Below are 20,439 nucleotides of genomic sequence, written 5' to 3'. Positions count from 1 at the left end.
TACTGAACACAGCAACGCAAAAATAAACATGCGACATGAGCAACGCATCAACTGTCGGAGTAAATTAAGGAGGCTGTTTGGGAAAGAGAGTCCGAGGTAACCTGAAACAGGAGGCATGTTAGCGCTGAAATGTAGAACATAATTATGAATAGGGCAAGGCATGGCACGTGGTATCTGCAAGTACAAAATAAGGGTATACAATCGGCGTGGATATATAGCCATTTTACATTAAGAGAACGGAGGTGAAGCATAACATAAATATAACCAAATAAGCGACGTGAATAAACTGCAAGAGCCAAGCGAAAGTACTGTAACTACTGAGGAAACTAGGCAAAATGCAGGGCCAGGGAACGTAAAGCAAATTAAGGGCCCGCAAATACTGCAAATAGCACCTCCTGGCTGACTTTACTTAATAAATTACTTATAACTCTGCAAATAGGACATCCTGGCTGACTTTACTTAATGACGTAAGACAAGGAAAAGTGAACAAGCATACTGTAACACAGCGAACGCGAAGATTTGAACGTGCGACATGCACAAGGCTACGAATGCCTGAGTAAAAAGTTAGGCTAGAGGCAAAGTGAATCCGAGGTGATCTGGAAGCAGAGGCATGTCAGTGCTGAAATGTAGTACATAAATATGAATAAGGGCAAGGCATGTCGCGAGATGTCTGCTAGTACAAAATAAGAAACCTTCCATATAAAGTGTGAGAAAGTCTTAATTTACAGTGTCTTAGGAAGGCAAAGAATGGGAATCATTAAATATACGACGTTCCCGACGACGCTTCGACGCCGCCATCTGCTGGAGGATACCGTGCCCCAGGCAACATGGGGGCCACCCCCCCTGTCCAGGGCACGGCCCCTGGAACTGGACGCCGAGGACTTAACGGACATAACGAAGTCATCCTGGATTGCCGGCGGCAACGCCGAACCCAGGGCCTGTGGTGCGTACCGTTAGACGTAAACCTGCCGGCGTCGTCGAGCTGATCTCGGGTCCTTGCTCCAACGCCGGCGTCTTCCTCCGACGAAGAAGAACAACAGACGACACAGGCGGACGGGCAGGCGGACGAACGCTGAACTTACGACGTAGGAGGAATCCCTGCTACAACGGACGGGCAGGGCGCTTAAGACAAACACACCAGGCTACACCGGCCAGGCGGGAGCGCCTGGGAACCAACCTGCCGGCAACACCGGCCAGACGGAGGACATGGAGTAACGGTCCTGGCTACCCCCCAGGCAAGCAGGGCACGTTCCTGAGGGCCTGGACGGCGGAAAGCATGAAATAACACACCGGGCAACACCGGCCAGACGTACGTCTGGGGACTACATGCCGGACTTACACCGGCCGACGGACGTCTGGGGACATCTTGATCGGCGCCACTCTGGGGAAGACGTACCTGGGGATTTCGGGACTCCGAAGGGCCTGGGGCTAACACCCCGGGCAACACGGCCGGGCGAGACGTCCGAGGGCGACGCGCCTAGCAGAGAACACACCACACACGGCAAGGACCCCGTGGCCTACCAACCACGCGCTGCCACACGGCATGCTCAGGGCCTAGACGAAAAGGGGGGGGGCCGCACACAGGCGCGGCCGTACGAGCGCAAGGCGGCCCGAGCCCCGACGTGGGAAGCCGTGGCGCAAAGCCACGTGGATTAGCACCCAAAAGGGAACAGGAAGGGCGGGACACAGCCCAACCGTGCGCGCCACGGAACGCCGTGCCACGTGGCAGCACGACCAGGCGTGTGCCCCGTAGCAGGCCCGGGCGGAGGGCCGGACCTGGCCACGAGTCGTCGCCAGGGGCGACGCTTGTCCGCTCAGGGAGACCCGACCCCTGGGGGACATCCCAGGGAAGCCGGCAGACCGGCGACAGGGAACACCCGAGGGAAAACAGGAAAGACGCAGAAGCACGCCCTGCCGGCCAGGCACGTGACGACCCGGCAAGGCATGCATGGGCCCCAAGGCGGGGCCCGCCATAGGGCCGCCCACGCCTGGCCACGTGTCGCCGCCGCCGAGAACATGCGCCCCAGGCGTAGGGCCGAACCTAGCCACATGCCGTTGCCGACGGCGACGCATGTCCTCGGACAAGGAGAAACCTGGCCCCCTGGGACAGCCCAGGGAACCCGGTGGGCCGGCAACAGCTAGGGAGCCCCGAAGGAAAAGGCGGGAAGGACGCCGAAGCACGCCCAGACGACCAGACACGTGGTCGATGGCGTCGAGGGAAGGGCCCCAAGGCAGAGCACAAAGGGCGTAGGGCCCACCACGCCTGGCCACATGGCGACGCCGGCAAGGGCACGCCTGGCCGCCGACGGGGCCCCGGGCAGGGCGCACGCCTGGGCACGCCGCGCTGCGGGGCCCCGGGCAGGGCGCGCGCCTGGGCACGCCGCGCTGCGGGGCCCCGGGCAGGGCGCGCGCCTGGGCACGCCGCGCTGCGGGGCCCCGGGCAGGGCGCGCGCCTGGGCACGCCGCGCTGCGGGGCCCCTTGGACACGGACGGGCACGGCTGGACGGGGCCCCACATGAGAGGAGACCGAACGCAGGCCACTAGGGACGCGGCCCGGGGCACGCCGACCCTAAGCCAGCCACGCGACCAGCACGGCACGGGGGCGCCCGGCACAGGCCCAAGGAGGGCGCCCCAGCTCTCCGGGAACTAACAGCAGGGAGCCCAAAGGACTAACTAATGCGGCACACACGTACCGCGAGGGGATGGCGCTTGGCACACGCCGCACTGGGGAGGACCTGACTAGAATTGAACAGAAAACCTCACCTTGGGTTTAAAAGTGTAGGGCAGGAGGGCCCTGCCGGAACAGTTTGGGGTCCGTGAGAGAGAGGTCAGGTACCGAGGCAGCTGGCGTGTTGTCCATCTCGTGCGAAGTCGGGCGGCCGGGGAGTGGTTGCGAGGGCAGCGGCGGGGGCAGGCGGAGGGCTGAGCCCCTCTGTGCGCCCGTATTTATACGGCCCCAGACTGCCCGCGCAACGCCGCGGGACGCGCTGCGCAAATGTTTCTTTCTCCCCCATCAGAAATATCCCCGCTTGCGATCAAGCAGTGACCATATCTTTCAGCCCGGGGGAGGTGAGCTACGCGACAAAAAATCAACGCACGCTCCGACTGGACCAGGTATCGCTTACATGGTCAGGAATCAACACTCTTCGGATCCTACAAGCACAGATCCTACAAGCGCTCCTGTCACCAGGCGAGATTTCTCCACGATCCTACGCGCTGCCCTCTCGGCGCTAGGCTTGCCTCCAGATGACTACGCCCCGCACCCAGCTGTCTCGGGACGGGCTCGCCACATCAGAAATAATGGCAGACGGCAGGCGGAAGAGTAGTGCTCTCACATCCTACGTCAGACGGGACGTTGTTGCTCTGCCACTTTGAGTGCCTCACGCGGCCAGCTGGCACTCGCCCTTCGGGGGGGGGGGGGGGTCCGGCCGCTGGCCTGCGATGGGGGTGCAGCGCCGGTCCCCAAGTGTCCCGCTGTCCGCAGCTAATACTTTGCCCAGTCTAGGTGCTAGTAAGCCCTACTTGTAGTCACACCCCCTTCTCCTTATTCATTAGGTCTTTTATGGCCTCTTGGCCGGGTACATTACGTGTTATGTGGTCTCTCACTTATTAGTTATTCTTTGTGTCCTGCCTGTTATATCCTAGTGTTATATAATTACTACACATTTGCACTCGGCCTTAATTCTAGTACCTGTTAACCTTTAGGTTTCTGCAGAATTAGTTTCCATGTCACTATAGGCTAAGGTCTCATACTTACTACGGGTGTACCTTTTAAGTTAAATCTAGTCCTCGGACTTGGAATTGTTACTGTTAATTCTTACTTTATATATTTACTTTATATATTTTAATATAAACGTTATATATTTACTTACTTTATATATTTGAAACTTTATATATTTACATGTTCAATATTAAGTTTAATATAATATAAACTTTGTTATAAGTCTATAATATAAATCGTGTTTAATATAAACTTTATATATTTACTTACTTTATATATTTACTTACTTTATATATTTGAAACTTTATATATTTACATGTTCTGCAGAATTTAATCTTCAATAAATTTAAAGCCCCATACTGCCAGTATCTTTCTCCCCCTGATCAGAAATGTATTATTTACTATAAGATCTTAATTATTCAAGACGACTGATGACATCGCGTTAATGTATAAAATACTACTCCATATGTCAAGTTTATTATTTAATATCCGTTGCAGGGAGCATTCATTGGCCAAATCAAGTCAATAAATATAGGTTGGTGATGTTTAGAGAGGTAAATGAAGGGTTGCGAGGCTAATTAAGCAACTAGCAAGCTTGCAAGTTGACGAGCAATGGTTGGTGGTTGTGTTGCCAAATACCACCACTGCTCCAGCAAGCCTCTCCCACCTCATCTCACGGGAAATTTGGGCGTTTTTAAGCTAAGGTACATTCAGCCAGGGGTTAGTTTTGTTGATAAATCGTCAGTGTTATATATTGGCTACATTTGTCCCCCATCCAGTGGGCAGCGGTGGATAGGTTACACCGCCCCCCCCCCATCCAGTGGGCAGCGGTGGATAGGTTACACATCCCCCCCATCCAGTGGGCAGCGGTGGATAGGTTACACCGCCCCCCCCCATCCAGTGAGCAGCGGTGGATAGGTTACACCGCCCCCCCCATCCCGTGGGCAGCGGTGGATAGGTTACACCGCCTCCCCCCCCCCCATCCAGTGGGCAGCGGTGGATAGGTTACACCGCCCCCCCCCCCATCCCGTGGGCAGCGGTGGATAGGTTACACCGCCCACCTCCATCCCGTGGGCAGCGGTGGATAGGTTACACCGCCCCCTCCCAGCCAGTGAGCAGCGGTAGATAGGTTACACCCCCCCCCCCCATCCAGTGGGCAGCAGTGGATAGGTTACACTGCCCCCCCCCATCCCGTGGGCAGCGGTGGATAGGTTACACCTCCCCCATTCCAGTGGGCAGCGGTGGATAGGTTACGCCGCCCCCCCCATCCAGTGAGCAGCGGTGGATAGGTTACACCGCCCCCCCCCATCCAGTGGGCAGCGGTGGATAGGTTACACCACCCCCTTCCCATCCAGTGAGCAGCGGTGGATAGGTTACACCCCCCCGCCCACCCAGTGGGCAACAGTGGATAGGTTACACTGCCACCCCCCCCCCCATCAAGTGGGCAGCGGTGGATAGGTTACACCGCCTCCCTTCCATCCAGTGAGCAGCGGTGGATAGGTTACACCCCCCCCCCATCCAGTGGGCAGCAGTGGATAGGTTACACCGCCCCCCCCCCCCATCCCGTGGGCAGCGGTGGATAGGTTACACCGCTCCCCCCCCCCATCCAGTGGGCAGCGAGGGGTAGGTTAAATCGCTCCCCACCGAGTGGGCAGCGGTGGATAGGTTACACCCCCCCTCCCATTCAGTGGGCAGCGGTGGATAGGTTTTCAAGTGTGGGGCCTCACTCCCCTGATCGTCCCTCACTTACCTGAAACCTCAACTGTCCCGAGGACCTGAGTAGGTTAGGTGCGCCGGGGGCACCGTCCGAAGGTTTTACTGAGACGGGGCTATTACCTGGAGAAGTTGCATTTGCCAGACAGGTCCAGCAGGGGTGCTGCATCTCGGAGCCCCGCGAGTGGCATGTCGTTAACACACTAAGTGCAGGCGATGAGTCACAATAACGTGGCTGTAGTAGTTTGACCAGGCCACACACTAGAAGGTGAAGGGACGACGACGTTTCGGTCCGTCCTGGACCATTCTCAAGTCAAATCAAAATCAAAATCAAATGTTTATTTAGGTAAGGTACATACTGTACATACAAGAGATTTTACAAAGAGTGATGGATTTATAGTTAGGGCTAGTACATACAATGCCTAAAGCCACTATTACGCAAAGCGTTTCGGGCATGAAAAGTTTAAATGACTAAAGCTTTATACTAATTGAGCATAAAGAATAAAATGAGTTGAGAACAAATAAAAAAAAAATAAAAAGGGGGGGGTCGACTTGAAAAAAAAAGTCGACTTGAGAATGGTCCAGGACCGAAACGTCGTCAACACACTAAACAATCTACTAAATCTAGGGCGACTTGTTGCTAAACATTACATGTCACCTTTACCTTAGCTACAAGACACGTTGTGCATATTATCAAACTACCGTTAATGTCATAATGCAGCAGTTTGCGCGCTCAAAATACAGATAGACAAACTCCTCAGGAACCATAGGGGAACCTTTGACAAGCCGCCGGCTTCCTGTTGCCGTAGAGGGCACTATGGAGAAATGGTGGCCCTCTGGTAAATTTAAGTCAATATTACCTAGGAGTTATGATGTACCAGCCATTGAACATCTGGGACTCACAGTTAATATGAAAACAATCCTTAAGAATAGTTAAACGAATCTTTGACTTAAACGAACAACATTGAATATTCAACTGTACGAGTCTCTGTTGTGGTCCCATCTGGCCTACTGTATCCTAATATGGAAACCTCACTTCAAAAAGTTATCAATGATTTTCCGCTTTGGAGAAAGTTCAAGACAGCAACAACAATCATGCCAGAACTTATTCAACTGTCATTACCACGAATCTTTGAAGGACTAACACTATAAATGTTTAAATTGTTATAGATTTTGATAGATTAGCCTATAAATTTTGCTAGAAATTACCTACTTAATATTATCTGTTAGATTAAGGCCCTGCCTAAAGCGCTATGCGTACTAGTGGCTTTACAAGAACGTAAACACATCATGCTATGTACTCTCAGAAACCCAATGTAACTTCTTGTAGATATATTAATAAATAAATAACAGCCGAGGCCTTTGTAATACTATTTTAATGCATTGCTTTATACTTTGTAATGTATTTTAGAGAAGTGCTTTGTGTTTATAACCTCCAACTTGGTCAGTATTACAAATTAAAAAAAATGAAAATTATAATACTAACCAAATTGGAGGCTATTAATACAGATCACTTCTCTAAAATGCCATATTTGACACATATAGGCTGGACAACAGCTTCAAGCTCAACAAGCCACCTACACCTATGGAACCACCTACACACCGAAGTCGTAAATGCCAAAACTGGTTAGGTTTTAAATTTCACCTAGACAGGATCAAGGCAAATGGGGGGGAACCTTTGACAATCTGCCGGCTTCCTGTCCTCGTTGAGGCCACTAGTTTTAGTGGCCCTCTGTTAAGTTTGGGTAGATAAATATTTGCAGTAGCAAATATTTCAATTACAAAATTAATTATTTTTTTTACAATTTGTCAATTGACATAGACAATTAAAAAAGTTAGTGTTAACTCTTATGGATTATCACTGAAGGATCATTAAAAATAATTCAATGTTTTATTACAATTTATTTTGTATTTGCATTGTCATCAATATTTTATATTTGAGCTATTATTTTATTGGACAATGTTTTTTTAAACAAGTAACAGGTTTCACATTCTGTAAATACTGAATTGGAATATTTTCAAATATGTTTACAGAAAATTCCTGGAACAATGGAAAATAAAATACAGCTTATCAAATACTGTAGAATAATTTGTATAAAATTTATATTTATTTTTAACCATGAACTACATGCACATGCGTGCACACACACAATTACACCTGAGTGGCTCCTAGAACTGAAGGGCAAGAGCTACGAGGAGAGGTTAGAGGCATTAAATATGCCAAAACTAGAAGACAGAAGAAAAAGAGGTGATATGATCACTACATACAAAATAGTAACAGGAATTGATAAAATCGATAGGGAAGATTTCAAGAGACTTGGAACGTTAAGAACAAGAGGTCATAGATATAAACTAGCTAAACACAGATGCTGAAGAAATATAAGAAAATTCCCTTTTGCAAACAGAGTGGTAGACGGTTGGAACAAGTTAGGGGAGAAGGTGGTGGAGGCCAAGACCGTCAGTAGTTTCAAAGCGTTATATGACAAAGAGTGCTGGGAAGACGGGACACCACGAGCGTAGCTCTCATCCTGTAACTACACTTAGGTAATTACACTTAGGTAATTACCTGTTAATTGACGGTTGAGAGGCGGGACCAAAGAGCCAGAGCTCAACCCCTGCAAGCACAACTAGATGAGTACAACAATTGCCTTGATTCCTGGAACAATGGAAAATAAAATACAGCTTATCAAATACTGTAGAATAATTTGTATAAAATTTATATTTATTTTTAACCATGAACTACATGCACATGCGTGCACACACACAATTACACCTGAGTGGCTCCTAGAACTGAAGGGCAAGAGCTACGAGGAGAGGTTAGAGGCATTAAATATGCCAAAACTAGAAGACAGAAGAAAAAGAGGTGATATGATCACTACATACAAAATAGTAACAGGAATTGATAAAATCGATAGGGAAGATTTCCTGAGACTTGGAACGTTAAGAACAAGAGGTCATAGATATAAACTAGCTAAACACAGATGCTGAAGAAATATAAGAAAATTCCCTTTTGCAAACAGAGTGGTAGACGGTTGGAACAAGTTAGGGGAGAAGGTGGTGGAGGCCAAGACCGTCAGTAGTTTCAAAGCGTTATATGACAAAGAGTGCTGGGAAGACGGGACACCACGAGCGTAGCTCTCATCCTGTAACTACACTTAGGTAATTACACTTAGGTAATTACCTGTTAATTGACGGTTGAGAGGCGGGACCAAAGAGCCAGAGCTCAACCCCTGCAAGCACAACTAGATGAGTACAACTAGGCGAGTACAATTTCAAAGTGTTATATGACAAAGAGTGCTGGGAAGACGGGACACAACGAACATAGCTCTCATCCAATAACTAAAGATTCGCAGAATCTGTGTACTTAAGGGGATGGCCATAAATAAGTGACAAAGAGGGACGAAGAAGGACCCATTTCCGAGTAAAAGTCATGGCACAAGTCTTAGTAGTAGAGAACTTGAAGCCATGATCGGTGGCCCAAGACGACACGGCATCAATCACAAGTTGAAGCCGGCGTTGAAGGAGAGGCCAGGAATCATCACCCTGACAGGAAAGGGTAAGATCATCAACATAGAGAGCAGAGAAGACGCCTGAAGGAAGAGAGGAAAGAAGGCCATTGAGGGCAACCAGAAAAAAATATGGCTCAGGTATCGAATTTGGGATGTTTGGGATATTTTGAAAACTGCATGGGGGTTTGGGCAAAATGTGACCCACCGCCGCTTTCAGTAATTGGCATATTTTCGGTATAAAAATAGGAATTTCAAACTGCGAATATGTGCAGAGAGCCAGAATTTGGCTCCAAAATATGGCTCAGGTATCGAATTTGGGATGTTTGGGATATTTTGAAAACTGCAGGGGGGGTTTAGGCAAAATGTGACCCACAGCCGCTTTCAGTAATTGGCATATTTTCGGTATAAAAAGTCGGAATTTCAAACTGTGAATACGTGCAGAGAGCCAGAATTTGGCTCCAAAATAAGACTCAGGTGTCGAATTTGGGTTGTTTGGGATATCAGGTTACACCCCAAGACTCTGTTTAGTGTTTTCATGTTACAGTTGTGTGTGTAAACTAAAGTCTTTGAAAATGTAATAAGTTATTACGAAACGCGTTCAAGCGTCACGTCAGACTAGATATAAAAATGAATTTTGGAGAATTGATTTTTCAATTACCATCGACAGTAAAAAGAAACATAAGAAATATTGAGAAAATTCGTGTTAGAATTATTAATCTCACTTTTTCGATCATATTTAACAACATATGTTTACAAGAAAGATTGCTACCAAAATATACTAATGTATATGTGTGTATTATTTATATATATATATATATATATATATATATATATATATATATATATATATATATATATATATATATATATATATGTCGTACCTAGTAGCCAGAACGCACTTCTGAGCCTACTATGCAAGGCCCGATTTGCCTAATAAGCCAAGTTTTCCTGAACTAATATATTTTCTCTAATTTTTTTCTTATGAAATGATAAAGCTACCCATTTCATTATGTATGAGGTCAATTTTTTTTTATTGGGGTTAAAATTAACGTAGATATATGACCGAACCTAACCAACCCTACCTAACCTAACCTAACCTATCTTTATAGGTTAGGTTAGGATAGGTAGCCGAAAAAGTTAGGTTAGGTTAGGTAGGTTAGGTAGTCGAAAAACAATTAATTCATGAAAACTTGGCTTATTAGGCAAATCGGGCCTTGCATAGTAGGCTGAGAAGTGCGTTCTGGCTACTAGGTACGACATATATATATATATATATATATATATATATATATATATATATATATATATATATATATATATATATATATATATATATATATATTTATATATATTTATATATATTTATATATATTTATATATATTTATATATAATATTTATATATAATATATATATTTATAATATATATATATATATATATATATATATATATATATATATATATATATATATCTATATCTATATATATATATATATATATATATATATATATATATATATATATATTTTTTTTTTTTTTTTATAAAAGTTTGTGAGGGTACCACCTCTGGTGCCAATGTGGGGACCCATAGCCTCGGAGAAGAAAATAAAAAGTATTCAGAGGAGACCTTGTGGTTTCTCACTGAACACTAATATTATCTTCTCCTACCACCCCCATTCTTTTGTATGTACACATATATATTTACTTTATTTGAACTTTGTTACAAAAAACCAGCGTTGAATGTAATGAAACGCCATTTTCTGGGTGAGTCCCGGAGGCTCCCCGGAGCTATCCCAGGCTGATATGCTAATGTCAGACTTTGGCATCAGTCATGTGTATGGAGTTCTTAGGCCTACCGGGGACCACGGCCAGAACCGGGCCCCCTCAGAGAGGCAAGGGGAGCAATGGCCTATAGAAGCCCCCGTGTTAGTGGAAGCATTCTATGTCTGCCATCGACCGGAACAGGCACCCAGAAAGGTAAGCGCCCCAAAACAAACCCCTATTCTGGTTAAAATTGCTACCTAAAACCGAACTAGTGGATAGAACTCCCCAACCGAAAACAAGCAAACTAGTGTGACGTCACACACTGCCGCGCCGCTGTCTGCGCAGCTGCCCCCTCCCCGGGAGGGGGAAGGGGGAGCCCCAGACCCCCCGCGCCGGCTACCCACACCTCAGTTCTTGAGGCTGGATATCAAAAACGCGAAAAACCGCCGACCGGAGGGAGGGAGGGATGCCGGGGAGCCTCCGGGACTCACCCAGAAAATGGCGTTTCATTACATTCAACGCTGGTTTTCTGGGGGGAGCCCCGTCGGCTCCCCGGAGCTAACTACCCACAGACAGAAAAAGAGGGACTTACCCGGGAGGCGGTCGTCGCTCACCCCTCAACTCGAAGCCGAGACAACTGGCTGCAACCGCCGATCACAAAACATGATGCACCCCCGGCCAGACCAACCAAGCATCAACCACCCATGGACCCCTCCGGAACGCAGCAGTCTCATTCTTCGCCAGAAAAGAAGGAGACGGCTGCAAACGAACAAAACTATCACCACGACCAAAAGAGCAGAAACCCCTGCGCCGGAGGAGAGCATGAAGCTCCCCTACCCGACCCCCAGAGGCCAAAGCCAACAAGAAAAGTGCCTTGGAAAAACAATCCTGGACCGAAGGGGCCACAACGAAACGAGGAGATGAAAGGAAAGCGAGCACTCTGTCCAAAGACCAGGACGGCTCAGGCGACGCATGAGCAGGTCGGAGGTGAAACAATGCACGAGACAGCTTGCGAAACGGCGCAGACGTAACATCGATACCGAAAGCAAGCTGAAGCGGCTCCGCCAGCGCCGCACGATACGAAGCGACAGTGTTAGGCATAAGATGACGGTCCTGAAACAACCACGAGAGGAAGGACAAGACCCCCCGAACAGACAAGGAGCTAACACGACGAAGACGCAAAAAGAAACGGAAGGACCGCCAGGAAAACTGCATACTGCCGCCGAGAAGAAGCCCTCAGGTGGGACACCAACAAGGAGGCCACCTGATCACCATAGAGATGAAGATAGACTCGAGTCAAAAAAACCATACGCGAAGACTCGAGGAGAAGATCGAACCAGCTACGTGACGTACCGGCCCGATCTCCTGAAAGAGGCGGAGCCGCGGGAAAAACCCTCGGGTTCGGACACCGAGCAACCAGCGCCTGAAACCAAGGCTGGGCCGGCCACCAAGGGGCCAGAAGGACAACTCTCCCCCGGTAAGTCTCTAAGCGAGTCAGGACCTGGAGCAACAGCCGAACTGGGGGAAAGAGATACAGGAACCCCCACCTCGTCCAGTCGAGCCGAAAGGCATCGACCCCGACGGCCTCGCAATCGGGGAAGGGCGCCGCATAAACGGGAAGACGCCGCGACCCCGCCGACGCGAAGAGGTCCACCTCGGGGCGCCCGAACGTCTGGCAAAGCCAAAGGAAGGACTCGTCGTCGACCGTCCACTCCGTGGAGAGAGGAACGAAGCGAGACAGGGCGTCGGCCAAGACGTTGGACACGCCCCGTACGTGAACCGCCAGGAGAGCCAAACCCCGAGAACTCAGCAGACGAGTCACCCGAAGCGACCAACCCCAAAGAGACAAGGACCGCATCGAACCCCCGCGGTTCAGGCAATGAACCACCGGAGAGCAGTCCGAATGGAGCCGAATCGTCGATCCGCGGGCCACCCGAATCCTCCCCAGAGCAAACCACACTGCCGCGAACTCCCGCACCGTACTGTGAGCTCGACGGAAGGACGGATCCCAACGCCCCTGGCCGGCCTGGTGAGCACTGGTCACAAAACCCCAGCCGAGACGACGCATCCGTGTACACATCGAGCGAGGGCTCAGGTAGGCGCCAAGGCACTGAACCCCGAAAAACCCGAAGAGGAAACCGGTGACGCAGCAACCGACGCAAGTCCCCCGGGGGTCGAACTCTGCGATCGCGAGAGAGGCGGAAGGGGGAACCTCGAAGGAACCAGAACAGCCGTCGAAGCCAAACCCGACCCGGCGGGTAGACCACCATCGCGAAGTTCAGGCTCCCGCACAGCCCCTCGAGCAACCGCCGGGTGACCCGAGGGCCCTCCAGAAACAGACGAAGGCGGGACCGCAGCCGCAGGAGAGACTCCGGAGGGAGAGACAAGGAGGCGGTTCGAGAGTCCCACACGAGACCCAGCCATGTCCGAACCTGAGAGGGAACCAGATGGGACTTCCTCCAGTTCACCAAGAACCCGAACCCGGCGAGCTGGGAAAGAACCAAATCCCTGGCTAGCAAGCAAGCTGACTGGCTGGGAGCCCAAACCAGCCAGTCGTCGAGGTAGGCCAACACTCGAACACCTAGGAGACGCAAACGAGCCACCACAACCCGTGTAAGGCGTGTGAACACGCGAGGTGCCAGGTTCAACCCGAACGGGAGACAACGAAAGCGGTAACTCAGACACCCCACTACAAAACCGAGCCAGTCCCTGAACCGCGGATGAATCGGGACATGCCAATAAGCGTCCCGGAGGTCCAGGGACACCATCCAAGCTCCCGGCTCCAAGAGGAGCCGAACCTGAGACAGCGTAGTCATCCGAAAGGAGGGGCAGTGAACCCAGGGGTTCAGACGGGACAAATCCAGAATGAACCGCAGGTCCGCGCAGTCCCGTTTCGGAACCGGAAACAGACGGGAAACCCATCTGAGGGACGACGTCGTTTCGACGACGCCCAAGCGTACCCACTCCAAGACGACTCGACAGAGCGCAGGGGAAGAAGCCTGCCCTGCCAGCCCCGACCCCCCAAAGAGGGGAGGGGCCACCCAACGCCACCGCAGGCCGCGAGACACGACCCGAAATGCCCACGAATCGTGGGACCAGGCGCGGGCGAACAGCGCAAGCCGCCCCCCCATCGCCCCGTCAAAGGGGCAAACTGCGAAAGGGCCGGCGACCCCTACGAGACCCAGAACCCCGCACAGCGCGAACACCGCGCCGATCAGACGAGGGAGGGTCCGCAGGAGGAGCCAACCCCAAACCTGACACCAGAGGCCTACCACGACGAGAGGAACCCCGAGCCCTGGCACGACCTTTCCGGGAAGACCCACCCCGGGACCCCCGGAAAACCAACAAGTCTGACATCGGACGACAAGCCGCCGACGCAGCCTGAATAAACTGCGCCACGGCCGACTCCCCAAACAGGAGAGGACAAAAAGGTGAAGAACGCCTAAGAGCCAGAGCCCAAGCAGATCCCATGGAGGAACCCAGCACCGCCTGCCGACACGCGAGACGGGAAGCATAGAACAGGGAAACCGCATCCCGCAAAATCGGCGTGAACAGCTTCAACGAGGCAGCCGACGCACGCGCAGCCGAGGACAAGGTGCCGGACCCCGGGACGGACCCAAGCGTCCCCACATCCTCCACGAGCCAATCCGAAGACAGCTCCAGGAGGGAAAAGAACCGCAAGGCCGAACACAAAAGGCCCCGAGCGCGCAAGTCCTCCGCCACGAGCGCCGCCGAAAGGGAGGGAACCTGCACATGGAGCTGAATAACGCCCACATCGCGGGGAAGGGCAGGGGCAAACAAGCACTCATTCAGGTACTCAAGTTCACCCCCCAGGAAAACCTGAAGCACCGTGGAAGCTTCCCGCCACTCCAGCGTGCGGGAACGACAGAAGGAATGCCAGGAATCCAGACCAAACAAGGGGCAGTCTGCTAGCCAGGACGACTCCGGAACCTCGTAACGGAGCCAGAAAGGGAACGAAGTCCCAACCTTGACGTGGACGGATCCATTTTCGAGGCATAATCCGGGTCACGCAGGAGGTAAGCTGCAAAGGCCGCTCGCACCACACCAGGTTGGATGCGATAAGCTGAAAACCTCCGGAAGGACGGAACCGACGTACCCAGGGGAACACGGAACCATACCCGGGGAGGGGCCTACACCAAATCCAACTCGTACGCAGAGGGGGGGAAAGAAAACCCCACTCCTTGTAACAATAAGCCCCGCTCAGTGGGAAGAAAAACCCCGGCGGGGTCCAGCGGGGCCCAAGGCCCCCAAGTCAGCCCCTCCCCAGCCTCGAGGTCCGTCACCACAGGACCCGAGGCCGAGTCCTCTCCCCAAGCCCCGACCCCACAAGACAAGGACGGAGCAGCCGGAAAAGCTGGAGGAAGAGGGGCCCACTGGTCAGACCCTGAAGCTTCGGCCGGGAGACAAGACTCGAATGCCTCTGCCGCCCCCCCCGGAAGGGGCAACCCCCGAAGCTGCCCGAGTCTCGAGATCAAGTAACCCCTGCTCCGACCCCGAAACCCTCAGACGCTTCGGGGCCGGAAGCAGGGGCGGGGGACCAGAACGAACAGAAGGGGAAGGACGAGGAGGTGCGGACTGAACCAGGATCGAAGCGACCCCCACCCCCAAGTCCGGGTCTCGAAAAGCAAAGCGGGGCAGCCCCGGGGCATCCGGGGAAGCAACCAACCGAGCGCGTTGCAACAGACGAAACCTAGACTGCAACGCACGTGCCGCCTGTACCCGAATAGAATCAGAGGATTGGGTAAATTGAGTCACAAGCAAGCAGCAACACTCACAGGACTCAGGGTCGAAAGTATCACCGACCCAACAGGCAGCGTGGCAGAGGCAAAAACAATGAGGGTCACCCTGAGACAAGGGGACCGAGCAACCCTCAAACTCGCACACAGCGAGTGGGGACTCCGGGGTCACATCCATCGGACCCACGCGCCCCCTAGGGGATTCCCAGGGTCCTGAGCGTTTACTTTAAGAGGACTCGCGCTCAGGTAGTCCCAGGCAGGGTGCTGCAAACCGGCGCCCAAAACTACCAAGCAAACTTCTAAAGCTGAACCCCAGGGACGTGTACACTCACGGGGACCTAGCAGGGGGCGCCACCGATGAGAACAGTGGAAGGGCAAAAACAAACTGAATAAAATGACAGAACCCCCCACCAGGCAAAAACAAAAAGAAAAACAAAACCCCGCAAGAGGACAGCGAACCCCAAGGAACAGAGCCGGCCGCGATGTCGGGAAATACAAGCTGAGCAGCACCCTGCGCCCCTACCAGTGCAAACTGCCTCTTACCTGCCGGTAACAAGGGAGAACAGAACACCCAAGAGCCCAACAGGCGGCCGAAAAACCGAAAGGTAAAACGGACCAGCAGAGGCAGACCCCGAGGAGCCTGTGGAAGGTGGCCCCAAGCCCCAAGGGCAGTACTTACAGGGCACCTAGGGAAGGCAGCCCTAGGCGCATGCAGCCCGAGTACTGAAGATAACTCCTGGCTCTCGCACCCACAAAACTAACACCACACGCAAAGCACAGTGCAGTAGCGACACCGGAGCCAGAGCACACGACCATCGCCTATAGCATCAGCCTCAAGAACTGAGGTGTGGGTAGCCGGCGCGGGGGGTCTGGGGCTCCCCCTTCCCCCTCCCGGGGAGGGGGGAGCTGCGCAGACAGCGGCGCGGCAGTGTGTGACGTCACACTAGTTTGCTTGTTTTCGGTTGGGGAGTTCTATCCACTAGTTCGGTTTTAGGTAGCAATTTTAACCAGAATAGGGGTTTGTTTTGGGGCGCTTACCTTTCTGGGTGCCTGTTCCGGTCGATGGCAGACATAGAATGCTTCCACTAACACGGGGGCTTCTATAGGCCATTGCTCCCCTTGCCTCTCTGAGGGGGCCCGGTTCTGGCCGTGGTCCCCGGTAGGCCTAAGAACTCCATACACATGACTGATGCCAAAGTCTGACATTAGCATATCAGCCTGGGATAGCTCCGGGGAGCCGACGGGGCTCCCCCCAGAAAAGGAGTTACATATGGGTTACAAAGATGGTTGTCATAGGTTGTCGAGTTCCTCCAGCTCCTCAGATGGCGGGCAGGAACCCTGGATGCAGTGCGCATTTCCCCTCTGTATCGCCACACTGAGGCGCTGGAAAAGAAAGCTTGCAGCTCTTGGGTCCCTTGTTGTTTCAATGAGCCTAGAACCCAGTTCCTTCAAAAAACTGGTAGCACTTTTACCCCAGGCGCCGAGCGTCTCAGAAGCAATGGGGACAAAATTGTAGTGGTGATCCAGTTCTCTATACTTACGGGATTTGGCTGCTTCCCTGTGGGTGGCAGCGCCACCTGGTTGTGCAACACTGAGGTTAATGTAGGTGTTAGCCAGGGTTGATACACACGTGTAGTCCCATACCAACTGCTTGCCATTCTTCCAGGGGTTCACTGTGATACCATCCGGGCGACCAATAAGAGCATCAGAGTTACGGGGCGTTAGGTAACGGGGCTCTCTTTCAGCTGGGCATCCAGCTGTGGTGAGGCTCCTCTTGATGATGTCGTTAACTTCACTGTGCCTCGAGTGCATATATATATATATATATATATATATATATATATATATATATATATATATATATATATATATATATATATATATATATATATATATATATATATATATATATATATATATATATATATATATATATATATATATATATATATATATAATATATATATATATATATATATATATATATATATATATATATATATATATATATATATATATATATATATATATATATATATTATATATATATATATATATATATATTTATATATATACATACATACATACATACATACATATACATACATACACATACATATACATACATATACATACATACACATACATACACATACATACAGTGGTACCTCGGTTTAAGAGTTTTATCCGTTCCTGGAGACAGCTTGTATTCCGAAAACTCGTATTCCGAATCTAATTTCCCCTTAAGAAATAATGGGAAATGAATTAATTCGTTCCTGACTACCCCAAAAACCCCAGATTAAACTAAATTTTATACCTAATTCATCTAAATAAACCTACAAAACTATGTTCAAGTTATTACTTACCCTTGTTGTTGAATGCTGTAGGCGTATGGAAGATGGTGAGGAGGGGGGAGAAGGAGAGGTGTTACTGTTTGGAGTCCCCTTCCATTATCACATCAGGCAGTGAGGACCTTCCTGGTGTGCACTCCCTGGCACGTTTTGCCTGAGTACCACTAGGTCCTGGTTGTGGCTCACTGCTCGATTTTCTCACAACAAATCTGTCTATGGAAGCTTGTTTTTCCTTTCTTCACAAACTGTCTCTGTAGTAAGGCATCACATTGACATTGAAAAGATTAAGGCAACATCCTACTACAGCTTTCTCTGGGTGTGTCTTTTCAATCAAAGTTTGAATCTCTTCCCACATCTGACACACCTTCTTAATTTCTGCAGAAGGGACATTCGCTATTGCCTCATCCTCCTTCACTGGAGAATCATCAGCTGCGTCATCTTGCTGTTCCTTTTGAAGGGCTTGGAGTTCTTCGGTGGTCAGTTCTTCGTTGTGTTCTTCCACCAACTCCTCCACATCATCACCATCCAATTCCAAGCCCATTTGCTGGCCCAGAGTGACAATTTCCTCAACAATAGGCACATCATTTACAGGCTCAAACCCCTCAAAATCTAGTTCTTTCACACATTCAGGCCACAATTTTCTCCAGCCAGAGTTCAGGGTTCTTTGAGTCACTTCTTGCCAGGCTTTGTCAATGAGTTTTAAAGCACTACAAATGTTAAATTGGTGTTTCCAGAACTCTTTGAGAGTGAGGTTTGTGGCTTCAGTCACTTCAAAACATTTCCGGAAAAGTCCCCTTTCATACAGTTTCTTAAAATTCGCTATGGTTTTCTGCTCCATAGGCTGAATTAGAGGAGTGGTGTTAGGAGGAAGGAACTTTATTGTGAGAAATTTACTGTATCTGTGCATCAATTCATCTTCCAATCCTGGAGGATGAGCAGGAGCAATGTCAAGGAGAAGCACGGCCTTGAGTGGCAAATTTTTCTCCTGCAGATATTTTTCTATGGTAGGGAACAGCACTTCATTCACCCACTCCGAAAAAATAAGCCTAGTCACCCATGCTTTTTTATTAGACTTCCACATCACACACATTTGGGTTTTCTGCACTTTATACTGTTTGAAAACCCTTGGATTTTCAGAATGATACACTAGCAAGGGTTTAATTTTCAAATCGCCACTCGCATTTGAACACAGCACAAGCTTAACCTATCTTTCATAGGCTTGTGTCCGGGCAAGGATTTTTCCTCCTTGGTAATGTATGTCCTCTTAGGCAATCTTTTCCAAAACAGTCCTGTTTCGTCACAATTAAACACTTGTTGCGGTAGGTATCCCTCAGCCTCTGCAAACTCTTTAAATTCTTCAATAAATCGTTCAGCGGCTGGTTTGTCTGAGCTGGCTGCCTCCCCATGCCTCGCAACACTATGGATACCACTTTTTTTCTAAATTTTTCAAACCAGTCCCTGCTTGCCTTAAACTCTTTCGTATCTGCATCACTCGTTCCAGGGATTTTCTTTACAAGGTCTTCCTGCAATACCCTGGCTTTCTCACAAATGATGGCCTCCGAAACACTATCACCCCTTAATTCCTTGTCGTGTATCCAAATTAATAACAACTTTTCCTCTTCTTCAAGTATTTGTGGTCTTTGTTTCGTGATTGTTCTTACGCCTTTTGCCACTTTAGCACTCATAATCTCATTTTTCTTCTTAAATATAGTGCATATTGTTGATGTGGCTTTGTTGTACTGCCTACAAAGTTCAATAACACGTGTACCATTTTCATGCTTCCGAATGATCTATTGTTTCTCCTCTATTGTCATCCTCACATAGGCTTTCTTGCCTTGATCCTTACCACTGGCTTTCTTGGGACCCATGGTGAGATATATATAATAACAACTTTTATGGTCAAATGACCAAAAATCCAACAAAACACTGAAAATCCGGGTGAAGAATTGACGTGGAATAGTCACTGGGCGCGAGGCACTGGTAAACTGAGGGGCAGAGGGGCAACGATCGCCGTACCACCACGCGCTAGGTCGGCCTGTACGCGTATCAACAAACTCGTGTTCCGAGGTAACCCTCGCCTTCCGAGGCACATTTTCCGAGGAAATCCGGTTCGTATTCCAAAAAACTCGTATTCTGAGGTACCACTGTGTGTGTGTGTGTAATTACCTAAGTGTAATTACCTAAGTGTAGTTACAGGATGAGAGCTACGCTCGTGGTGTCCCGTCTTCCCAGCACTCTGTCATATAACGCTTTGAAACTACTGACAGTCTTGGCCTCCACCACCTTTTCACTTAACTTGTTCCAGCCGTCTACCACTCTATTTGCAAAGGTGAATTTTCTTATATTTCTTCGGCATCTGTGTTTAGCTAGTTTAAATCTATGACCTCTTGTTCTTGAAGTTCCAGGTCTCAGGAAATCTTCCCTGTCGATTTTATCTATTCCTGTTACTATTTTGTACGTAGTGATCATATCACCTCTTTTTCTTCTGTCTTCTAGTTTTGGCATATTTAATGCTTCTAACCTCTCCTCGTAGCTCTTGCCCTTCAGTTCTGGGAGCCACTTAGTAGCATGTCTTTGCACCTTTTCCAGTTTGTTGATGTGCTTCTTAAGATATGGGCACCACAC

The sequence above is a fragment of the Procambarus clarkii genome, chromosome 69 (genome assembly GCF_040958095.1).
Source record: "Procambarus clarkii isolate CNS0578487 chromosome 69, FALCON_Pclarkii_2.0, whole genome shotgun sequence".
Taxonomy (NCBI): domain Eukaryota; kingdom Metazoa; phylum Arthropoda; class Malacostraca; order Decapoda; family Cambaridae; genus Procambarus; species Procambarus clarkii.
Note: the sequence above shows the minus strand (reverse complement) of the source record.